Source organism: Callospermophilus lateralis, chromosome 7 (genome assembly GCF_048772815.1).
Source record: "Callospermophilus lateralis isolate mCalLat2 chromosome 7, mCalLat2.hap1, whole genome shotgun sequence".
NCBI classification, from domain to species: Eukaryota; Metazoa; Chordata; class Mammalia; order Rodentia; family Sciuridae; genus Callospermophilus; species Callospermophilus lateralis.
The window spans coordinates 54,336,188-54,361,464 of NC_135311.1; the positions used below are offsets into that span (position 1 = coordinate 54,336,188).

The window sequence follows — 25,277 nt, forward strand, 5'->3', positions numbered from 1 at the left end:
AATTAATCCATTTTAATAAGAGGAAATATATTTACATTTCAATTGGTTTTTACATCATTAGTTTATTATATTCATGCTTCAGAATTCTGTGTGATTAGCTTATAAAAACAATTGCTGATGTCAGAGAAAATATAAATTCACTGGCATTTCAGCAAAAGTCTTTATACAGTTGGTGAATGTGATTAAAGATTAATATCATGGGGACAGGGTTTTGGCTTCTCAGTGCCACATAAATAAATAAAATAATGGTATTGTGTCCATCTACAATTGAGAAAAAAGATTAATATATGGTTTAATGAACACAGCCCTAAGATTGTCTTTTATTTGTATTTGGATACCATTGTACAATATTTTTTCCACCTTTGAGGCCATTAAAACCACTTATCAAAATATAGAACTTTGAACTTTGAATCACTTTATCACAGAATATTAAAGATCTTTAAAAATAATGAAATTTATTTAATCACATTGTTTTCACTGAGAGTATCAATATTAATTTTTACTGAGAGTTGAAAGACTTCCACTTATTAATAAATAAAATTAGTTATTAAAAAGTGTTTATTTCATTTATATCTTTTTCCTTTAATTTTTCTCTGGTGTTTCACAATTTACATAGTTTATTGAATTTACGTGTACATTATATAAATACTCATTTTGGGAATGCTTGTCTTTTTTTCTGAAGGTAGGCTATTTATTCAAATACTGTTTTAAAGATGTTAGATGAGTTTTAACCTTTGTACTGCAAGTTCTCTGAGTCTTTGTGTAATTAGAAAAACAATATTTGTATAAATGTAATGGGTGGCAGTTTATTTAAATATGTCCAATTGCCTAGTCTCTGATATTTGCATATGCTTAAAATGTCACCATTTTTCCTGATGATAAATGTAATCATTCTTGTAAAGGTATATAGATGATTCTCATAGACACTAAGTATTTTATTTCATGTTTTAATTCTACATGCAACTATTTCTTAATCTATTCTTTTATGTTATAGTTGTAATGACTTTCACCAATTATAAAAATGTATAAAAAAGACATTTTTTCCAGTGCTTTTTGTTTAAAAATATTAAGATCAAAATTGTTTAAACAATTTTGTAACTGCTTTCCCCCCCTACTGCTTATAATGTTATTGAGTGTATATTACCTTCCTTACTACCTTGTTTCAGCCATAATTTTTTCCAGAAAGGATTTCAGATACATAAAATTTAAGAAAGTATTAAATGCTGTTTAAATACCTTTTGATAGCATGATTTAAAATGGCTTTGTGATATTCCATCTTATAGATATATCATAAATTATTTCATTATTTCCAATTATTAGATATTTAGGTTTTTGTAAGTTTATTTAATCATAGTAAATGAGATTATGATAAATATCCTAATACATGACCTATGTTTGCATCACTATTTCCTCAAAAAGATATATACCTACATTAAATTATTAGGTCAAAACAATAAAAATTCTTAGGGCTGGGGTTGTGGCCTAGCATGGGTGAGGCACTGGGTTCCATCCTCAGCATCACATAAAAATAAAGGCATTGTGTCCACTTACAACTAATATATATATATATATATATATATATATATATATATATATATATATATAAATTCTTAATATATCAATGCTATATTAATTTGTAGAAAAAATTGTGTATGTAGTTCTGTAGTTCCTTGGGAAAAAAATTCTTGGTTTTATGGTACAATGTGAAAAGTGAGTCTCTGGATGTTTAGTTACTTAATAACACTGTTTGGATAATTGTTTTTGATTTACTAACACCATTTACTATGAATAAATTTATATCCATATTTTATTTCAATTCAGGAATGTAGTTAACAGTTCTTATCACTAACTTTTTTCAGAAATGGTTAGAACTTCTATTTACTCACATTATTCATACTACAGTATGAAAGCAGGCTATATTTCTCATGGCAGTCATAGAATTTGATTGGATTAGAGTAAATTCGAAGAGTCTGGTATTCTATCGTGTTTTACTGAAATCTTCACAGAAAATATCTTTCCCATTATTTAGTATTGTAGAAAAATTTACCACCTATTGAACATCAATGTGGGCAATTTACTGCTACAAAAGAATAATTTTAGACTTGAGAGGAACATACCAACGTGTTCTTAGTGTCAGGATTTGCCTTGAACTATACTAATTTTTCTTCTTTCCATCCTTCCTTTTTTTCTTCCTTCCTTCCTTCCTTCCTTCTTTCCTTCCTTTCTTCCTTCCTTCTTCAGGGCTGGGAATGGAATCCAGGGCTTCCAGCATGGTAGATAAGCCCTCTGCAGCTGAGCTACATCACCAACCCTATTATTACTATTAACTTTTGTGTGTGTGTGTGTGTGTGTGTGTGTGTGTGTGTGTGTATGTGTGTGTGGTGCTAGGGATAGAACCCAGGGCTTTGTACATGCAAGGCAAGCACTTTACCAACTGAGCTATATCCCCATCCCATCAATTTTAAAATTTTAAGACAGGTTTTTACTAGATTGCTTAGGGCCCTACTAGGTTGCTGAGCCTAGCCTTAAACTTGCAATCCTCCTGTCTTAGCCTCCCAAGTTGCTAATCCTCCCAACACACTTGGCCCAAGCTGACTGTAAACAGCAATTTATACTGTTATCTCTGAATCATATCCAATATAATATTCACTATAACTTCCCCCCCTTGTTTATTTGTAACAACCCTCTCTGACAGTGAAAAACCTGATTCTCATAATCTTTGTTTTTGAAAGGTATTTTTTACCAGGTATAGAATTCTAAGCTAACAATGGAGGCATACCTCAGAGATATTGCAGGCTCCATTCCAGACCAAGACAATAAAGCAAGTCACATGGTATTTTTGTTTCCCAGTGTGTATAAAAGTTATGTGTACCTTATACTGTAGTCTACTGAGTATAAAATAGAATTCTGTCTTAAAAAAACAATGTACATACCTTCATTAAAAATAATTTATTAGAGATACAGGTATAGCTCAGTGATACAGTCCTTGCCTCACTAGTGTAGGACCCTGGATTTGATCTCTAGATTTGGGAAAAGAAAGGAAGGGAGGAAAATGAAAGAAATATTTTATCACTAAAATATGCTTAGGATCATCTGAGCCTTAATGACAATTCTCAATGTTGATTGCTACTGACTGATCAGCACAGTGGTTGCTGGAAGTTGGAGTGGCTATAGCTATTTCTTAAAATAAGGTCACATTGAATTTTGCCATCTCAATCGACTTTCACAAAAATTTTCTGTAGCATGGGACACTCCTAGCATTTTACCTACAATAGACCTTCTTTCAAAACTGAAGTGAGTCTTCTCAAACCCTGCCATTGCTTTATCAACCAAATTTGTGACTATTATTAATCCTTTGTATCATTTCAACAGTGTACACATCATCTACCAGTAGTTTCCATTTCAAGAAACTCCTGTCGTTACTCATCATACAAAACAACTATTCATCCATTAAAGTTTTAAATAAATTACAGCAATTCTGCCATATCTTCAGGCTCCACTTATAATTCTAGTTATCTTGCTGTTTTCATCACATGTGCAATCACTTATGTCACTAAAGTCTTAAGCCCTCAGAGTCATCCATGAGGATTGAACTACATTTTTTTCAAATGCCTTTTAAACTTGATATTTTGACCTCTTTCCATGAATCGTGAATGTTCTTAGAAGCACCTGGAATGGCAAATCCTTTTGAGAAGTTTTCAGTTTACTTTACCCAGATCCATCACTATTGATGCCAACTTTAGTCTTACAAAATGTATTTCTTAAATAATAAAGACTTACCAGGGCACAATGGTATACATCTTTAACTCCAGAAACTCAGCTGGCTGAAGCAAGAGGTAGATCACAAGTTTGAGGCCAGTTTGAGCAACTTAGTGAGATCCTGCCTCAAAACAAAAAAGAAATTTCAAAGCAAGGGCTGGAGTTATCACTAAGAGAACTTACCTGGGTTCAATTCCTAGTACCACTCTCTCTCTCTCTCTCTCTCTCTCTCTCTCTCTCTCTCTCTCTCTATATATATATATATATATATATATATATATATATATATATATATATATCTTTGTACTTAACAGTCAGAATTATTCCTTGATCCATGGGCTACAGAATGAATGCTTTTTTAAACAGGCATGCAAACATTAATCTCATTGTACTTCTGCCTCTGAACTCTGATATGACCAGGTGCATTGTCAATGGGCAGTAATATTTTGAAAAGAAACTTTTTTTTTCTGAGCAGTACGTCTCAACAGTGGGTTTAAAAATATTCAGTAAACCATGTTGTAAACAGATGTGCTATCATGCAGGATTTTCTATTCTACTTATAGAATACAGTCAAAGTGGATATAGTGTAATTCCTAGGGTTCCTAGGATTCTCAGAATGGTGATTACTGACTTTGACATAAATTCACCAGTTGCATAAGCCCTAAGAAGTGTCAGCCTGCCTCTGAAGCCATTCATTGACTTCTCTGTAGCTATGAAAAACTCCTGGATGGCACTATAAGACTGTTTCATCTACATGTGAAATCTGTTTAATGTAGCCACCTTCATTTTCATCAATAATCTTAGATCTTCATACTGCAGCTGCCACCTTGGAATCTGCTTTGATTTTTATATTAGGATATCTTCTTTCCTTAAACCTCATGAGCCCCCCTGTGCTAAATTCAATCTTTTCTTACATTTCATAGAATTGAAAAGAGTTAGGGTCTTTCTCTGGACTAGGCTTTTGCTGAAGGGAATATTGTTGCTCATTTAATCTTCTATTCAGACCATTAAATCTTTTTCCATATTCAGCATTGAGGCTATTTTCCTCCTTTATTCACATATTCATGGGAGCAACACTAATAATTTCCTTCAAGAACTTTTTCTTTGTGTTCTCATTCTGATAAGAGAATCCAAAATACTTACAGTGGCCTAGAAGGTCTGTATGATCTAATTACCTGTTTCCTTTCTTTTTTCTTTCCCTCACCTTATTCCAACCCAGCTATACTAAGTTGCTTGTCATATCTGAAACCAGCACATACTTAAATACTAGTTTTATTGTCCTATTTTCTTCGCATAGTCAGTGCTTTCCCTAGATGGTCATAATAGAGATGTGACCAATTACCTTACTTCACTCAAACCCTTTCACTTCTCAATTACCATCCTATTTAAAATTCCTGCCACCACATAAACATCTTTTCTCTCCTCCATTGTCCTTAAAATGCTTATTTCCCCTTTTTTCTCAATATATTTTCCCTCCTTTACTTATTTATTTGTGATGTTTATTGTTTAATATGCTCTCCCCTCTCTAGAACTCCAGTAATGCAAGGGTGGAATAATTTTCTATTTTGTTCCCTACAGGTGCTCAGTCTTTAATGTTTTATTATTTTATTGGCTATTTAATAAATCAGTCATTATAACCATTAGTATTTCCTATCTTCTCAAAAAAATTCCTTAAGTATTAAAAATTATACTTAACTAAATTTCCTGTTGCCTTCAGTTTTTTTTGCCTATCATTAATTGAGATACATCATATTTAGAAGCTTTATATTCCTAACAGACTGGAGTGTAGTGAAAACTTTCACATTCTAACAATTGTAACAAAAGTTCAAAGTCTTCCTTAAACCAACCAAAACTCTTCAACAGTAAAATTTTAATTATAATGGGGTTTTGTTGTTGTTGCCTCTAATGATAAGTACTTGCAATACAAGTCTCAGGTATAGTTTAATAGAAATAGTAAGACTTGGGAAAGAATAGGAATATCTTGGGTGTCAGGATTCCAACAAATATTTTAATAACTAAATCATGTTGAGTAGGGATAGCAGTTCATGTGGAGGTTCATGTACTCAGAAGAATCAATGTGTACTTCCCTTCTGATTCCACATTCAATGATGTGGCTTCAATAGCTTTAGATTACTCATGGTGGAATTGTTCTTATTAAGACATCAACAAGTACTACAAGTTAGTGTTTCCCACCACCCCAGCCAGTTGGTACATCTTTGTTAGCATACCACTGTATTTCAGTAGATATCAATATGGGGCTCACATGCCTTCAGAATTGTGAAAAGTTCAAACTCTGCCTCTTTTGAGTTTGACTTCTTTCACTGAAGACTTGTTTTCTTTGTAGAGTAGGATAGTTGTCCCAGTATACCTCCCAAGTTTTATATATACAATCTCATACTCTTGACACCATAGAGAAACTCACTTTCTCTGCTGCAGTTTGAAAAACACTGGAGAACATCTTCACTCAGATGCCCACCTCTGCACAAGTCAATTTATGGGTGAGGGTAGGGTGCTGTGATGGATTGAGGAGATCAATGTAAATAAGGATGTAAGAATTTTCACATCTTAAACTAACTATGTGAATAGGAATCAGTTTACAGGGAAAGAAACAGGACATTGTGAAGCAGATGGTTCCACAATGTTTACCATACTTGATAAAACAAAATGCAGCTAAATCAGAATCTTAGTTTTTATAATTCTTTAAATAAAACAGTATTTTTACATAATTTTTTAAAATATGGTTTTTATTTAGGGTTTGAACTACAGTTCCGATTAGGCACATCTTTGCAGGGTAAAGCAGTTACTGTGTATACAAACCACCCATTTCCTGGAGAAACATTTAATAGAGAAAAATTCCATTCCTTGGATTGGGAAAATCTGACAGAAAGAGAAGATGATTCTGATAAATATTGTAAACTTTATCTGCAACAATCGGGATCATTTCAGTATTACTTCCTTCAAGGGTAAGTTAAGTTAGGTGTTCTGTAAACGGGGAAAAAAAGTTAATTCATTGTAAAACTTGAAGTTATGTAATTTATAAAAAGTTATCAACCATGGCACTATAATTTTTACATTGCTTTTTGACACACAAATAGAATATGGCTCTTCAATTTCTATGAGATTATCTAGTCTTTTCCTACAACCTGATTATAGGATGATATTTATTTAAGTGTGCTGGCTATTTCTGATAAATTCTAGTACATTTGTTTTTCATTAAAACAACATTATTAGATATTATGTATATTGTATGTGCTATAATTATATAGTTATTGTACAATGTAGTATTAACTGTGTAATAACGCAGAATGGGTAAAAAATTGCTTTCCATTAAGTTTTGTTGCAACTTTGTAAATTATTGTATGTGTTAGAAATAATATAATTTAAAAATAGGATAGTTCCTTCCAGTTATTCAGATACTAGAGAAATCTCACTTTTTCCCTCTCATTAAATGGAAAGTTTTAATTTTGTTTTTTTTTTCCTTAGAAATGAGAAAAGTGGTGGAGGTTACATAGTTGTGGACGCTGTTTTACGTATTGGAAGTGATGTTCACGTGTTACCCTTGGACTGTGTTTCTCTCCAGACATTCTTAGCCAAGTGTTTAGGACCTTTGGATGAATGGGAAGACAGACTGAGGGTTGCAAAAGTGTCAGTTGATGTCAGCTTGGTTTCTTTTTCTTTTCTTTTTAAAAATAAATGTAATTATCCTCTGAAATACAGATTTCAGAGGTTTTGCTCCTACTTCTAATTTTACCTCTTAATGTATTTAGTAATTATATGAACCATATGAAAATAGAACCATATGAAAATTTTTAAAGTTGACCCTTCTTAATCTATAAAAATGTCAAGTTATGTGGTTCAACTTAAGGACATCTATGATAAAATGTGAACATTGTTATTTCTGAGATTTTTTGCTTTGACATATAAAACCAGTAGCAAACTATTAAAATGTAGAGAACATATATTATTATATAATTTTAATTAATAAATATTAACTTTCCACATGGAAGGCATGAGCTGCCAACAATACTTACAATAAGATAAAACTTATTTTACTCTTACATAAAATAGGAGTAACATTAATTTTCTATTTTCAAGTTAAATGTAGGATGAAGAAAGGAATAAAAAGTTCACTGGCATAACTATGTACTATAAGAACTGTGAAACATTAAAATTAGGAGATGAATATATACTGATATTTTTGTGTATAAATATATCTATTCAACAAACAGAAATTGAATCCCTAATAATTGTTTTGTGATTTTTTTCTAGTACACTATTTAATTACCCTGGTCTTGTAGATGAGGACACTGATATTCTGAAAGATATAAGTGGACTTGCTTAAAGTCTCTTTTGGTACAGCTAGAATTTGAACTTAAGTCGTTGACTGCTTTTCCAATAGCATGGTAGCCTTTTTATTTTACTTAAGAAAGTTTACATTGATATTTTTCTTAGTTTTAGGTTGGTTTTGTTTGTTTTTTCTTACAATGGTCTTTGTTGTCTTGCTTTTCAGGTTACAACATGATTCATTTCACCCCACTGCAGACACTCGGACTATCCAGGTCGTGCTACTCCCTTGCTGATCAGTTAGAATTAAATCCTGATTTCTCAAGACCTAATAAAAAGTATACATGGCATGATGTTGGACAGGTCGTAGAAAAACTGAAAAAAGAATGGTATATTCTTTGTATTACAGATGTTGTCTACAATCATACTGGTATGAACTTCATTAACTTTGATGAGAATATTAAATTCTGATTATTTTATTCCTCGATATTTTATATAACAGTTTGTTTCAGTGATGGGAACTGAACTCAGGGCTTCAAAACTGTTAGGCAAGCATTTCACTATCAAGCCACATCCTCATTCCTTATGTAATGTAAATTTTATAGACATACATGATGATAATGTCTTTCAACTTCAAATATCACTGTATATAGTATAACTTTTTTTTTGTTCCAAGAAAACAGTGCTTGTTGAGGATATAGTCAATATATAATTTGTATGTGATGTTTATAAAAAGAGTCATGATAGAAAGGACCTAATAATCATATCTCAACATAAGAGTATTAATACTTTCCAGACTAACAAACATATTCTGTAGAGCAAAATATCTGGTACTATAGCATGTATGAAAAGAACTACATGATTTCTACTACTGGGGAGAAAATTATCCGTAAACTCTCAGAAGTTATATCCTTCACATATTAAAAGAGCTTTAGATCATCTCCAGCACCAAAAGAGACTATTTTTGTTCCCAAGATACCTTAGCTCTATCGAGTTCTATAAAATGTACCAAATTTTCTCAACTGATGATCTTCAAGGAGATAGTTATTCCTCTTACCTGTCTTAGCAACTGAGTCTGGACTGATAATGCCTCTGGGCATGTATTCAGTTTAACCCATTATACCTTACAAAATATTGTGTGGGCCACAATGTTGAAGAGTGTGGAGACCACTAATTTGCATATGTATAGAACAGGAATCCTGGGTGGTTCAAAAATTCAAGAAATTTCATGAGGTATTTTCCAAGTAAACATAGGAAGTATGAAGATACTTAAAAAATTTATTGATCTATTTCATCAATATAGATGATAATCTCCAACAATAGCAGCAAAATTAGGTTGAAAAAATAGATATATTCTAACATTCGGTGTTTCTTTGTGTTCCTGGAAACCAGGTTTCAAAGTCTACAGTGAAGCCATTGTAATCTAAACAAGTAAGTATTCATTACTTATAAAATTGACAGTATTGGTAATTACTTAGGCATCTATAATATTATTTATGTCAAATTCATCAAATCATGTGATGGCATTGTATTAGTTACAAATGGTAAAAGTTAGAATATGGCCTAGGTAGCTGTAACAGAGAGATAGAAAAAGTGACTTAACATTGAGATTGTATGTAGATTTTACAAAAGATTAGGTAGGCATTTCAGGACTAGAGTACTAGCTCAATGGTGGAGGGAAAGGAGGTTGTTTCTCTTGTAGCTCTGCTGTCTCCATTGCTTTGCTTACAGCTTTTAATCAAACATGGCTGCTCCAATTCCTGTGTCCTATCTCACCCAGAGAAGATGGTAAAGGGAAGCTATGCCTTCTAAGTGCATGGTCTAGCATATGTGTTACTATTGATCATATTGTGAGACAATTACTGTTCTTACATTAGATAAATGCTCTCCATATGCTAAATGTTCACAGGATAATTTTCAGAGACTTTAGATGATTGTATTTTATAATTCTCACCAATTGTTTTGCTGGGGATAGTACTTGCTGAGTTCTATACTACTGCACTCCAGAAGTCTGTAGAGTGGATTTATCTTTCATGTAAAATTAGAAACATACTTACACTACCTAATGTTTAGAATTCTTTCACTTACCACTTGATTTTGTATCAAAATATTGAGAAAATAAATAGAGTTTTAAGATTTTACCCTTCAAAACAATTGTTGGGTAGAGTCAGACATGAAGATGGCCAGGCTCTTCGGAATCTGAGGCAGAAATCTGTTTGAGCCTACTAATTCAAGAACAGTTAGGGCAACATATCAAAAGAAAAAAAAATCAGGATATCCTTGTCATTTATTCTTAACATACACATGTGTGTGTGTGTGTGTGTGCGCGCGCGCGCGCGCGCGGGCGCGCACCCACGCACACGTGCACAGTCCTCAGAATCAAACCCAGGGTCTTGCTCATGAGACTCTACATTTAGGTTACATCACCAGTAAGTGAAAATCCTAATGAGATACAAATATGACTACATTTTCTCTTTTTAACTTGAATTTCAGTGAATGTGATGATAAATCTAGGGGGCAGTAACTTGGTACCAATTTGGAGAACTATCAGTTTAACTATTTTTTTTTTTTTTGGCAGTACTTGGGCCTTGTGCATTCTAAGTAAGTTATTCTGCCACTGAGCTATATTCCCAGCCCTTTTTATTTTATTTTGAGACAGGGTCTCACTAAGTTGCCCATGCTGGCTTATAACCTCTTGATCCTCCTGTCTCAGCCTCTTACATAGCTAAGATTACAGATGTGCACACCAAGCTGGGCTTTAATTTCACGTTTATTATATGATCTCTGTTCCTTATATATCCTGACTTCACCTAAGTGTTTATTTATTGTGGGTATAAATAAATAATAACTAAATTGCTTACTAAATAAATGACAGAAACTAAAAATGATACTGATTCTAAAATTCTGTAAGTGTGCTCACTGAGTAAATAAGACACAAACATGGTCACCTCATCAGCACAGCAAAGTGGTCACAATTGCAGATTCTGAAGAGAGACTTACATTAATTCCTCTGCCAAATTACTCAACCCTTGAGCCTTAGTTCCTCCTCTATGAGAGGAACATAACAGTATGTTCTGTATTGTGTGAGAGGAAATGAAGAATAACAAAGTATATTTAACTGTGTAGAACAATTCTGGGTGTGCAGTAGGTATTACTTTCCATTTTTCTAACCACTTGTATTCCTCAGTATGAATTCAGGGGGCATTAGTCCATTGTAAACATAAAACAAATTGGGTCTAACTTTTGTCTATTTAAAAAATTAAATTAGCAATTTCTCAATCTCATAAAAACAACATATTTACCCTTCAGGATTAGCTGTGCAAAGATGTTACTTGTGAAAGAACTAATTTTTCTTCCTTCGTATTTTCCTAAGCAATATTTAAGTTAAAAAACAAGTGTATAAGAAGATACCAAAACCAAAGTTATTTTTTTTCATAAAACAGAATCAGTATAAAATATCAATATCTAAATATAGAAGGAAGTGGGTGGTAGATGTTGATATTTCATCTTTAAACTTAACATAGATACCATTTTCAATTTAATTATAAGATATGAGTTTTCTTTTGTTCAAATTTATTTGTTTTTATTTTTTTAAGCTGCTAATAGTAAATGGATCCAGAAACATCCAGAATCTGCATATAATCTTGTGAATTCTCCACACTTAAAACCTGCCTGGGTCTTAGACAGAGCACTCTGGCATTTTTCCTGTGATGTTGCAGAAGGGAAATACAAAGAAAAAGGAATGCCTGCTTTGATTGAAAATGATCAACACATGAATGTAGGTATTTATACAGTAATACCACACTATATCAAAATAACAAAATTTCTTAAGTACAAATTAAATATATAGCTGAAAATTATTTATAGTCAGTATTTTAATATGTTAAACAATATTTGGTGAAATATTTAAAAATATGTTTTAACTGTTAAAATTTTTCAGTGTATTCGAAAAATAATTTGGGAGGATATCTTTCCAAAGATCCAACTCTGGGAATTTTTCCAAGTAGATGTTCACAAAGCAGTTGAACAATTTAGAAGACTTCTAACACAAGGTAAATAGATGCACTAGATTGTTCCTATCAATTTTAAGAAATTTAATATTACTTTTAAAAGGATAACTCCTTTTTTTCTTGGTTAATATTCATTAAATCTGTTGTTTTGATACAATATTTTTTGTTATTTTTGGTATTTGAAAACTGATTCTGGAAGCTGAAACATCTCTAAAGGGCATGCTCTAATAATAAAACCAATTTTCATTTTATTGTTGGCAGAATGCTCAGAATATAGCCAAACTCAACATATATTTGTTAAAAGCATGAATGGGAATTAGGTAGAGCAGGTTACTTCAGCTGAGAAAGGCTTGAACAAGGCTTTGAAATCCAGAAATGTGAATCTTCTGCTGTCTAAGGTAAGAATCTTAACTATGCAAGAGGGACTTCCAACCCATGGTGTTCACCACAAACACCCTCCTTACAACTAGTGAGACTGAAGCTAGATATTAGCTAATAATAAAAGGTAAAGAAGTAAATAGTAAGTTAAGGATGTAACTAATCTAGTTAATCAGTGTCCCTTTAACAAAATAAGAGAAAAAAACATACTCAAAGAGAACTTGAGGTTTTTAGGAGACAAATTAGAAAGGATTATGATGAAAGTATCTGCAAGTAGTATGGGACAGCCCAGCAGGGAGGTTGTTTGGGGACCTTGGAGGGGTTCTTTTAAAATAGGAAATTTTCTTCCTTGTCCAGAGACCAAACTAGAATAGGACCCAAATATACTGCCTTTGAAGTAGAAATGAGTTTGCCTTTACATTTAAGAACTCAGTTAGATTCAGGCATCAACTTTTACAAGTATGTATCACCATAATACAGGAACTTTTAGTCCTGATTTTGCTTCATATTTCATTCACCAAAAATTTCTCTCTCCTGTAATATTTATAAGTAGTATCATTTATATGTAATATGTGTGCTCATTATAATGAGAAAAAGCCCCAAATAGTTCAAAATATAATAAAATACAATGTGCAACTTCCCCTCCTTCAAAACATAATTTGAGGGAACTACCAAGTAACAGTTTCTGTGTTTCCTTTCAGATTATTTTTTTAAAAAATTCAGTTTTTACATGTGGTTTTACATAATTCTCTCTGTAAACTATATATATAATAAAAAGAGTATATATATATATACTCTTTTTATATTTGTATATATGTTATATACATTAAACTAAAGCGTGGAGTATTTAATTTGTTCATTAGTTGACAATATGAATTTATTATAGTTATTTCTCTTAACTCCCAAGTAGCAATACACTGTTTTAACATACTTTAACTGGTTGGGATTGTGACGCAGTGGTAGAGTGCTTGTCTTGCACGTGTGAGGCACTGGTTTCCATACTCAGTCTAACTATCTATAAAAAATAGATAGATAGATATAAACAAACAAACAGACAAACGAATGTTTAAAAATTAAAAGAGTACTTTAACTAGCTTTTTTTCCCCCAATTTTTTTGTAATTCTTTCATTAAATGCATTTTTATTGATCCACCTACTGTGTATTGGACACTCAGGCATGAGAATTCAGTGGCAAACATAGCAAGAACCTTGCCCTAGTGGAACTTATATTCTTATAAGCAGTACTATCTAACATATACCCTGTATATGTATGTTTATTTGCTATATAAGTAGATCTACAAGATAAATTGTTATACGTAAAACAAGTGGGTCAAAGGATATGCAAATTTCAAATACAATAGATATCATCAAATTGATTTTTTAAAATTATACCTACTCACATTTTTTGAAAAACTCTCACCAACATGTGATACCAATAATCTTTGAAATCTTTTTTCAATCTTGGAATGTGTGGTTAAATATCTTGTCTTAGTTGATATTTCTTTTTATGTTAATGAAGTATCTTTTCACATGTTAATTAGCCACTTACATTTCTTGCACTATTGTGTGTTAGTATTTCTTCCCATTTTTTATTGGACTGTTTGTCCTTTTCAATTTGATTCATTATTATTGATGGTTCCTTATTATATAGGTGTTAAATATATTCTCTTAGTATGCTGTTGATCTTTTAACTATTGCTTACGGTGCTGTTTATTTTCCATGTAGTCAGTCTTTCCTTTTATGGCTTTTCACATCATGTTTAGAAAAGGCTTTTCATAAACATACTGTTTTTTTCTAATAATATTATTCATATTTTCCAATAAAATATTTTATGAAGCTACAATTTATGTGTATCACATGAAAAAGGTATTTAGCTTTATTTTTAAAATGTTGTTAAATTGATAATCCATAATTTTACACTGATTTGAAATACAACCATAATACTTCTTAGTGTATAGCCATATCCTAAATATACTTTAGGTTTTTATCTGTTTTTTCCTTTTATATGCCTTCAATTCTATCAATACTAAAAACTATTTATTGATACTACTGTTATAGATTTGTTTTTTTCTTTCTCAAGCATTTTTAGCAGTTTTACTTTTCCAGATGAACCTTAGAAATTGGGTTTTAAAAATCTGTTTTATTTTATTGCTTATGTTTTTGTAAGCCATTTCAAGGTCTCTTTAGAATAAAATAAGGACAAATTAATTAATTAATGGAAAATTAAGCCTAGTATATAACAAAGGAAAAAGCCCACAAATACTTTATTTATAAAGAATCAGGCCAAAGGAATTTATTGTGAGGAAGGGTTCTTCAAAGGAAAACTAGAAGCAGGAGGCTGTGGGGGAAGTTAGCCTAATTGGTGACTTACCACTTGCCCAGTAATTCTTCCTCCTGGAGGCAGCTGGCACCTCAAGACTAGTTGGGGCACTGGTATCTCTCTCCATCTCCTGGGAGTTGTGTTTGAACCTGGGGCTGTTTCACCCAATAAATTCCTCAGTATCACAGAATTCTCTCTAAGTCAGGCCTCCGCAAAATCAAAGGAGTGGTCTTAGATAGTGAAATTGCACCAAGTGTTCTCCAAAGGGCCTACCTCCGTTTAGAGTTGGCTCAGATGTGCCCACCGTTCATTCCCGCCTTCCATTACAAGTACTTATTTCAGAGAAAGCAAAGAAAGTCAAGTTTTTAATAAGATTTACTTTAGAATTGGAAGCAATCTTTGAGGAAACACAACTCCTGAGGTTAGACTATTTGGTAGCACTTGAGAAGAAAATGCTACTACCAAAGTCGAGATGTCATGAAGTTTAATAAGTAGGGCTGAAGGAGTTGAGTATTTCCTGGCATTCATAAAGCCTTGAATTTGATTCCCAGCAGTGTTAAAAAAGAAGAAGCAATAGTAGTAGTGGACATTGACTGAGAGCAAAAAAGTGGGGCTTGAGTTGAACTGATAACAATCCCTGTGTTTGTTTGTTTTTTGTTTTATAATGATATTTTTGTCTCTGTGTGTTACCCCCACCCACTGTGTGTATGTGTATGATATGTGGTATGGAGATGATAAGCAGGAGGATGGAGGAGTAGGAAGATGGTTATGAAATTAATATTTGTTTTATTTTCTAGGAAATAATTGCATATTTAAAATTTGAAATCAGGGGCTGGGGTTGCGACTCAGTGGTAGAGCATTCACCTAGCACATGCGAGGCCCTGGGTTTGATCCTCAGCACCACATAAAAATAGATAAAATAAAGGTATTGTGTACAACTACAACTAAAAAATAAATATTAAAAAAAATTTTAAATCAGTGACAGTTATAATCTCCCTGTGAATATTTGCATTTAAGCACTCATCTTTTCTTCTTTCAGGAAATAGAAGAGTAACCAAGTCTGATCCGAAGCAGCATCTGAAGATTATTCTGGATCCTGAATACAGAAGGCTTGGCTGCACTGTGGATATGAACATTGCACTAGTGACTTTTATACCACATGAGTATGTTATTTGCTTTCTTTGAGAAATAAATACTGCTACTACTTATAAACCATTATGGCTAGTATAATTTTCAAAGAGCTTATTGAAATCCTTCATATGAAATGAAATAGGCACCATAATTCTACTTCAGCACATGACATATTCATGTTTTTTATTTGTGCCAGGTCATATTCCTGTGCATGTATGTAACAGTCTTTACTGTTGGAAAAGTTTTTCAGTCATAATAAGATTCTGATGATTAAGATTTCTATGACCCTTGTTAGAAAAATTTTATTTGTAAGTTTTGTAAAAAACTTTAAATAGGTTTGTATTGCTTTATCTGCTCTAGCGATGGGCCAACTGCGATTGAAGAATGCTGTAATTGGTTCCGTAATAGAATTGATGAATTGAATTCAGAGAAGCATCAACTCATGAATTATCATCAGGAACAGGTTTTACCTATATTTATTGCTTTTCTTTCAGTCTTTAAACTATTTTTTTATTGTTGATGATGATGCAATATAATTTAATGTTTTCCAGGCAGTTAATTGCCCTTTGGGAAATGTGTTTTATGAACGACTGGTTGGCCATGGTCCTAAATTAGGACCTGTCCTTTAGTTACCAGGTATTCCATTTTCTTTTCTTTTCATGAATGATTAAAAACTAAAATTTGTTTTTTAACTGTGAATTAACCTAAATGTTTCCTTTAAAGCACAACTTCAGTACATTTCTTAAACTATGAGAGTTTTGATTTGGAATTAGGTTTAATTGTGTTAGGCAAATCTTTAGTTAGAAAAATGATCATCCATATGAACAAATTTATAGTTGTTATTATTTACATTATTGTTTCTGGAGGTCTGCATACTTAGTGTCTTAGTCTGTTTTCTATTGTGGTAACAAAATACTTGATGTTGGGTAATTGATAAGAAACAAGGCTTAGGGGCTGGGGTTGTGGCTCAGTGGTAGAGTCTAGCACGTGTGAGTCCCTGGATTCAATCCTTAACACCACATAAAAATAAATAAATAAAATAGTTGTGTCATTGTGTCCAACTACAACTAAAAAATAAATATTAAAAAAAGGAAGCAAGATTTAGTTTTTTTCAAGGTTTTGGAGACTTGTGAAGTCTAAGAGTGTTACACTAGCATTTACTCAGCTTCTGGTAAGCACCTCCAGCTGCTTCAACTCATGATAGGAAGAGGAAGGGCAAGTGAACACATATGAAAGAGACAAAGCAGGAGGGGCAGTCTTACTTTCTAACAACCCACTCTCTTGATAATTAATCCAGTCCCTTGTGTGAGTCTCCCACAAGAAAGGCATTAATTCATTCATGAGGACTCCACTCATATGACCCAAGTACTAAAAATAATGCCCATCTTCTAACACTCTCACATTAAGAAATTAAGATTCCAGCACATGAACTTTTGGGAGACACACTCAAACCATAGCAGTTAGTGATAAATACAGTGTTAATCAAATTGAGCAAGCATTTAGATCCTTATTTTCTCCTCCTCCTCTTTTTTTTTTTTAACTTTTTTTTTTTTAACTTTGCTGGGGATTGGGCCCAGGGGCTCTACAAGCCATCTACCATTGAGCTATACCCCAACCCCATAGTTCTTTACTTTAGAGGTAAAATGTAACATAAATTGGGCAACTAAAAGATAGTAAAAGCCTTTGAGAAGTAGCATCAATATCTCAATTGTTTTCTTGTGATTTTAAGGGAGGTTTTAAAAATTCCTTAAAATGTTAGCATTATATATGCTACAATGTTAACTCCATTCATCAGATCCTATTAGATTTACTGCCATTTGGGGAGGTAAATAATGTTTATTGATTTTTCACCTATATCGAAGTTTTTTTTTCCCTGTAAATGGTGTCACACTAATTTTATTTATTATACTCATAAGGAAAGTTTAATTTTTAATGTTGCTAATTCAGATTCTCTCCAAGCAGTTTCTCTGTGTGGATTTAATATTTAATTTTATCTCTATAGGTATTTTACTTTCCCATTTGAAGAATGGCCTTATCTGCAGAAGAATCTATGATTCACCTTCCAAATAAAGCTTGTTTTTTCATGGCACATAATGGATGGGTGATGGGAGATGATCCTTTTCGGAACTTTGCTGAACCAGGTACATCACTTTTGACTTCTCAATGGACAGGGAAAAAATTTCATAGAGGGTTCAATATGATCTGTTTTTTTGATTTGTTTCCCCACTAGGCTAGAGGTTTTTAAACTGTTTCACCAGTTTGAGAGAGAAGAAAAGGAGGTAGAACTTTGAAACTAATGCTGTTATAATTACATCTACATAAGAGAGATTTTCAACCACTGGCCAGAGAGGTATTAAGGTATTTGAAAGGCAGTTATACCAGAAACTATTTTTTTTTTTCAGGTTCCCCTCACTTACTCTAGCATCTTGTTTTCAACAACCATGTTATTGCCAGGAAGCGTTTTATAGGAAACACCTTGATATGTATTTTTTTCAACAGTTTAGAATTAGTAGTTTATTATTGTGATCTTAAAATTGAATCAGAAATCTTATATGCTGTTATTTAAGAATATGACCTTGGGCTTAAGTATTTCTGCCCTTTCTTTTCTAACCATTCTAAACGAAAAAAAGAAATTCTTCTATATGCCATGAATTTAATATAACTTCTTGCCAAAATTGAGTAACAAGTTGGAGACGGAGCCTTAAAATGTTTTGGTAGAACTATAGTTATAAGAGTCTATGATAATACTATCAGTATTTTTCCTCAGGAAATAACTTGGAATTTTGAAATTGAGCTCAAACTTTTAGAAGAGACTATAAGGTGTAATTTTTGCCACATATATATAAGATAGAAAACTTTGTCCTATATCATTTTAGATATGATTTTAGCTAATAAATAATTTATGGTAGAAATAATGCAGTTTTAAAATGGTATAGTTCCTTTAAGTAAACGTTTTTATTCTATTTGTTAAGCCATGGAAAACAAACTTCTTTTTTAACAGGTTCAGATGTTTATTTAAGAAGAGAACTGATTTGTTGGGGAAACAGTGTTAAATTATGCTATGGAAATAAACCAGAGGACTGTCCTTATCTCTGGGCACATATGAAAAAATATACTGAAATAACTGCAACTTATTTCCAGGGAGTGCGTCTTGATAACTGCCAATCAACACCTCTTCATGTAGCTGAGGTATAGAAAAACAATTCGTCCACATTAAGCAAAGATATTCAAGATTTCTTCCCAGCTTTCCTCAAGTAGACTATACAGATAGCTAGTTGAACAGGAGCATTGATTTGGCATTGGATTATATTTTTGTGTAATTTGAATAATTCTAACAATCTTTAAATGCAATTGTTAAGGAATACTGGGTTATAAAATGTTTAGCAAGTTAATTTTTAAATTTTAATTCAGGAAGAATTCAGGAAGAGCGATCATATTTGTCAATAATTCCATTTTTATCAATTATTTATGAAAACAAAAGTGTAAATATAATTATTGTCTATTCCTCTTTTGGGCTTTTTAAAGCAACTTGTGAATAATGCCAATATTTATAATATTATCTTCTACCTAATACAACTTTGTAAATAAATACTTATAATTTTAATCTTGCTAATAAGATCCTTGATAGCTTCCTAGCAACAATTTTTTGGAAATACGTGCTTATCTGAAAAAAACCTATTTCAATAATTTTGTATAATATTTATGTCTCAAGTCCTGTGATGAAAAATTGATTTGATTTTTGAGGGATTTAGTAAACATTAATTAAGTAAACATGAAATAAGAACATTGGCTGATAGAACATTATTTACCTCCCCCAATGGCAGCTCTTTGTCTTCATATTGTGTTTTGACAATAGCAAAAAAATATATACATGTATGTACACACAAACAAATATATACTTATAACATTATGGCACAACTAAATGTTAAAGCTAACTTAATTCACTTAATTTTTTTTTTAAAGAGAGAGGGAGAGAGAGAGGGAGAGAGTGAGAGTGAGAGAGAGAATTTTAATATTTATTTTTTAGTTATCGGCGGACACAACATCCTTGTTTGTATGTGGTGCTGAGAATCGAACCAGGGCTGCACGCATGCCAGGCGAGCGCGCTACCGCTTGAGCCACACCCCCAGCCCCTAATTCACTTAATTTTAAGTTATAAAATCCTCTAGGATTGTACTTGTTAGTATTCCAGGTATTTTGTTATCTTTTATGTAAGGATATGTTAAAACATTTTTGGAACCAATCTAATTTTTTTATTATAAGCTACTATTTTCTGATTCTGTGTAGCATCAATGTAGATCATAAGTCTCAGAGGTAGAAATTGTAACGAGTTTAATCTATTTTGTCCTATAATCCCATATATGGAATGCACATAAAAACTTATAGAATACATATTATATAATATGATTAATTATATTATAATATAAATTTGATTAATATATGTAAGCTCTAGATTATGATTTTTTTTACCTGTTTTAATGTACCTATGTCAATTTCATTGGAATATTTACAGAATTGAAAATGGGACTTAGTGGCTTCAGAGTTTGTTATCTGCAGGCTTCAATTTGGTCAGTCAGACCTAAATTTTACAATAGCTAAATAATTCACCAGGAAGGAATTTATCATTAATTACTTAGGAAACCACCTGGAAATTAACAGTCTGACTAGATATTAAAAACAAACAAGGGCTGGGGTTGTGACTCAGCTTTAGAGCACTCACCTAGCACGTGCAAGGCCCTGGGTTCGATCCTCAGCACCACATAAAAGTAAATAAAATAAAGGTATTGTGTCCAACTGCAAACTAAAATTATTAAACAAGAAGCAGGGAGAAACACTGGGAGAATTGCAGTGATACAGGTTACATTTTTTTTAAAGCACTAACATTTTTCTTCTTCTTTTCTCCCTTGTGTCCCTATCTCTGCAAAATCTAAACTTCTTTTTAACTGCTTTACTCTACATATTCTCTTATTTCCTATGTTTGTTGGTTCTATTTGTTGTTTTGTCACATTTGAACTTCAAACTTCATTTGGAATTCTTTCTGAATTTTCATTTTGTCTTACCATATGTATCTTTTTGTGTTAAACCCATGCCTAGTCTTGTCTCCTCCCTTCCTACCTGTTTCACTTTTCTCTCTTTGACATGTGTGACTGTGCTTTTTTCAGTACATGTTGGATGCCGCTAGGAAATTACAACCCAATTTATATGTAGTAGCTGAACTGTTCACAGGAAACAAAGAACTGGACAATATCTTTCTTACTAGACTGGGCATTAGTTTCTTAATAAGAGGTAGGCTTGTTGAAGTGTCTTTCCCATTTAAAACTTCAGCTTTTGTTTAAGTGTACTAAAAGACATTTAGTAGTTTTTTAATGTAATTTTTAATAATTTTCAATACAATTAATATTCTTTTGGATAGTCTATGTGAGAGTTTCCAATCTAACTCAATCTATTTTTATCAGTAAATATTTCTACTTTGGGGTAAAAGATCTCATTTCAAATCACAAGGTTGGCAGGATGATCTAATGGCTCCCAATCAAATCCATTTTTTGTTGTTAAAAATATACAAATCTGTTCTTCATTTTCTACCTGGGTATATAATATAATCTTTAGATTTTTTTCCTATAGATTTTTGTATAGCTAACATCTCAATAAACACCTGAGGTTTACTTTTTTCTATCTGAGCCATCTCTCCCCCTAAGTTATAAAAGACTACTTTGGTCACTTAAACTAGTAGACATTTAGTAATTATCATTAATTACTTAGGAAATTGTTTAAAGAAGTTTTATTTTTGATTATACTGATGTGTCCTTTATTTTAAAAATCAATTGTGAAATTTAACCTTTTTTTGGACATAAGTAATAGAGATTTTTAAAATGTCTGTAATGCTCCGCAGAGGCAATGAGTGCATATAATAGTCATGAAGAGGGCAGGTTAGTTTACCGATATGGAGGAGAACCTGTTGGATCTTTTGTTCAGCCCTGCTTGAGACCCTTAATGCCGGCTATTGCACATGCTCTGTTTATGGATATTACCCATGATAACGAGTGTCCTATTGTGGTAAGCATCATTCCATTTCTTGTATCTACTTATTTTGCTAGATATTTTGATGTTTACTTATCTGCTATTTTGTGGCATGAATATCCACATACTTCAAAATAGTATCTTAGATTTAAAAGCAATTATAGCTTATGGTTTTAAAGATGTTCTTTTGTTGTAGAACAAATTAATGTATCTTAAAGAAAGTATTTGTGTAATTATTTTTTATTTCATTATGATACAGAATTTTACTTATTTATTTTATTATGATACAGTGCTTTTCCTTTGAAAGAAAGTATATTTTGCTGTTTAATTGTTTCCTAGCATAGATCAGCCTATGATGCTCTCCCAAGTACCACAATTGTTTCTATGGCATGTTGTGCTAGGGGAAGTACACGAGGCTATGATGAACTAGTACCTCATCAGGTTTGTTTCTGTGTTGTTTTTTAAAATTCATATGATTAGCATTTTATCAACAAACTCTCATTGTAATTAAAATGTATACATGGCCAAGTTTTACCATTCTCCAGATATCAATGGTTTCTGAAGAACGGTTTTATACTAAGTGGAATCCTGGAGCATCCCCATCAAATACCGGTGATGTCAATTTCCAAAATGGAATTATTGCAACCAGGCGTGCTATCAATAAACTTCATCAAGAGCTTGGAGCCAAGGGCTTTATTCAGGCAAGAGACCAAGTTTCCTAAATATCTTTCTGAAAGTTTACAGCGAAAGACTTATCAGTTTGAGCACTCATTCCCAATTTGAGTGCTAATTAAGTGCTTTTTTTTTCACTTCTCAGGTGTATGTGGATCAGGTTGATGAAGATATAGTGGCCATAACCAGACATTCACCCAGTATCCATCAGTCTGTTGTGGCTGTATCTAGAACTGCTTTCAGGAATCCCAAAACTTCATTTTACAGCAAGGAAGTACCTCAAATGTGTATCCCTGGTAATGTAACTCTAAACTTTGAATAAATCACTCCTAAAAATCAACCATTTTTTATTAACATCATTCAGAGTTAGTCTTGATCCACATGCACAAGTTGCTGTTGGAATTCTTCGAAATCATCTGACACAGTTCAGTCCTCACTTTAAATCTGGGAGCCTTGTTGTTGACAACGCAGATCCTATATTAAAAATCCCCTTTGCTTCGTAAGTATGTCTTATTTTATAGAGATTTAACATTTTAATAACTGGTGAGTTGTTGCTGTCTTGATTTAAACATGTTAAGAGTCCTCTCTGTCCATACTACTTAAAGTGTGGTGCAGGGACCAGTAGTGTCAGCATCAGCTGTAGTTATCCTATTATATTATCATTCATGTGGGTATTCACAGGAGTGCTTTCTCATTCTTGTGCAGTCTTTCTTCAGATATAGATACATACATGTCTACATAAACAGAGACTCACACACAATTTTATTGAACTGAGGTTAGGTTCTATATATCACACTACTCACTACATCATTTTTTAAAATTTCAACATATTATTCTATTATATGGCTATACCATGATTTATTCAATCATTTTCCATTTTGGACATCTAGAATGCTTCTAATATTCCCTATTATTTATGTCTTTGTACATTCTTCTTGGAATAAATCTTTAATTATTCACTTTCTATGTGTTCCACTAATACTGAATAATATGGGTTTTGAAGCTTAGATGTAGGTTCAATTATAGTTGCATCACCATCAATGATTTTAGACAAGTAATTAATAACTTTTTTCAGCTCAATCCTCATCTGGAAAAAAGAGCTTATAATAAATAGTATCTACCTCTTAGGTTTTGTAAGGATTAAATAGGGCAAATACAAACCACTTATAATAGAATGACTAGCACATACAGGGCTTGATGTGTTTGCTTTCATTCTTACTAGGATAAATTTCCAGAAATTAAATTTTGGTGCTATATTGTATTATAAGATTGTGTCTTTCAGTCTATACTGCCACGTCTTCTCCAGGAAGATTGTACTAATGAGAATATTCAGGTCAGTGTTAGAGTGTCCATCCTTACCAATACTGAATATATATTATTGTAATGCAGTATGTTAAAGCTGAGTATAGACCCAGACTAGGTAAGAATTATTTTTTTTTTTGGATTCTTATTAGCTATAAGAAATAAGACTGAGTGCCTGTTAATGGAGAGTTGTGAGAATTATTCATATAAAACACATCGTGTTTAACACACAGTAAATGATCATAAATGTTAGTTATTACTAATTAAATTGGTAAATATGAAGTTTAAAATACTTTAAAATAACATCTCAACATATTAATTAAGTTTTTTGTCCATTTGTATTTATCTGGTGAAATGTCATTTTATATATTATCCCATTTTTCTTTGGTGTTAAATTCTTTGTTGTTTTATGAGCACATTTATTATTGAAGAAATTAAGAAAGAATTAAGAAATTAAAAATTAAAGAATTAAGAAATTCAAACCATTCTTAGCAAAGTAGCTGCTAAAAAAAAACAATTTGCAATAGATGTATGTTTCTGTAGAATGCTTATAAAATCACATTCCCCCTTGAACCTACTCTGATTATTTCAGGGCAAGGGCAAGAAATCTGCCTTCTAAACAGCTTTCAAGGTTATTTTTGTGGAAGGAGTCCACTGGCTACATGTTGGAAAATAATGCCCTAAAGTGAAGTTGGTATTAAGTCTGCAAATGGTCAGTCTTGATTCATGAAATATAGCTGTGAGGAGAAAGGCTGAGATAGAGACAAAGCACAGCTCTAAGCCAAGACAGAACAAAAAGACAAAAAAGGATGTATGTTCAAGAGGACATATGTTCACATAAAATTGCAATTATGTAAAATGAAGTCATCTGAGCAACCAGAAATACAGGAAAATACAACTCAGTTATATTCATCTGCAGTCAGTTTTACAGTCTCAGTCCTAATTGAATGAAGGGAAATTAAGGCCACGACACTTAGACTTTCCTCTGACCATTATCAAGAAGCATCTTTTTTTCTGAGAAGATGCTGGTTTCTTGAATGATGGAACTGAGGGGCAGTGCAACCTTTTACAAAAGATGGTGCCAGGAGAGAAATACAAAGGCAGAGACTGTTGTTTCTTTGGTGGTTAACTTTGACTTTTGATTATCCCTTTATTGATCCTTTGATAGATATTCAAAGTTTTTAAGATAAACAGCATAAAAAATTCTTTATGTCACACTTATCAGAGAAAAAAATTAGTCAAACTGAAAGGACTAAAAAATAGACTTATAATATAAAGTATATAAAAGACCAAAAGATCTTTGTATTCTCCCCACCCCACCCCCAGTACTAGAGATTGAATCCAGTGATGCTTTACCACTCAATCACATCCCCAGGCCTGTTTATTTATTTTTTTTTTATTTTG

The 25,277-nt window shown here is 32.3% G+C and overlaps 1 pseudogene; it reads left to right on the plus strand.

The window, feature by feature from the left end:
• The first annotated feature begins 6,423 nt into the window (after positions 1-6,423).
• Positions 6,424-25,277, plus strand: part of LOC143404267 (glycogen debranching enzyme-like) — a 51,791-nt pseudogene continuing 32,937 nt past the window's right edge.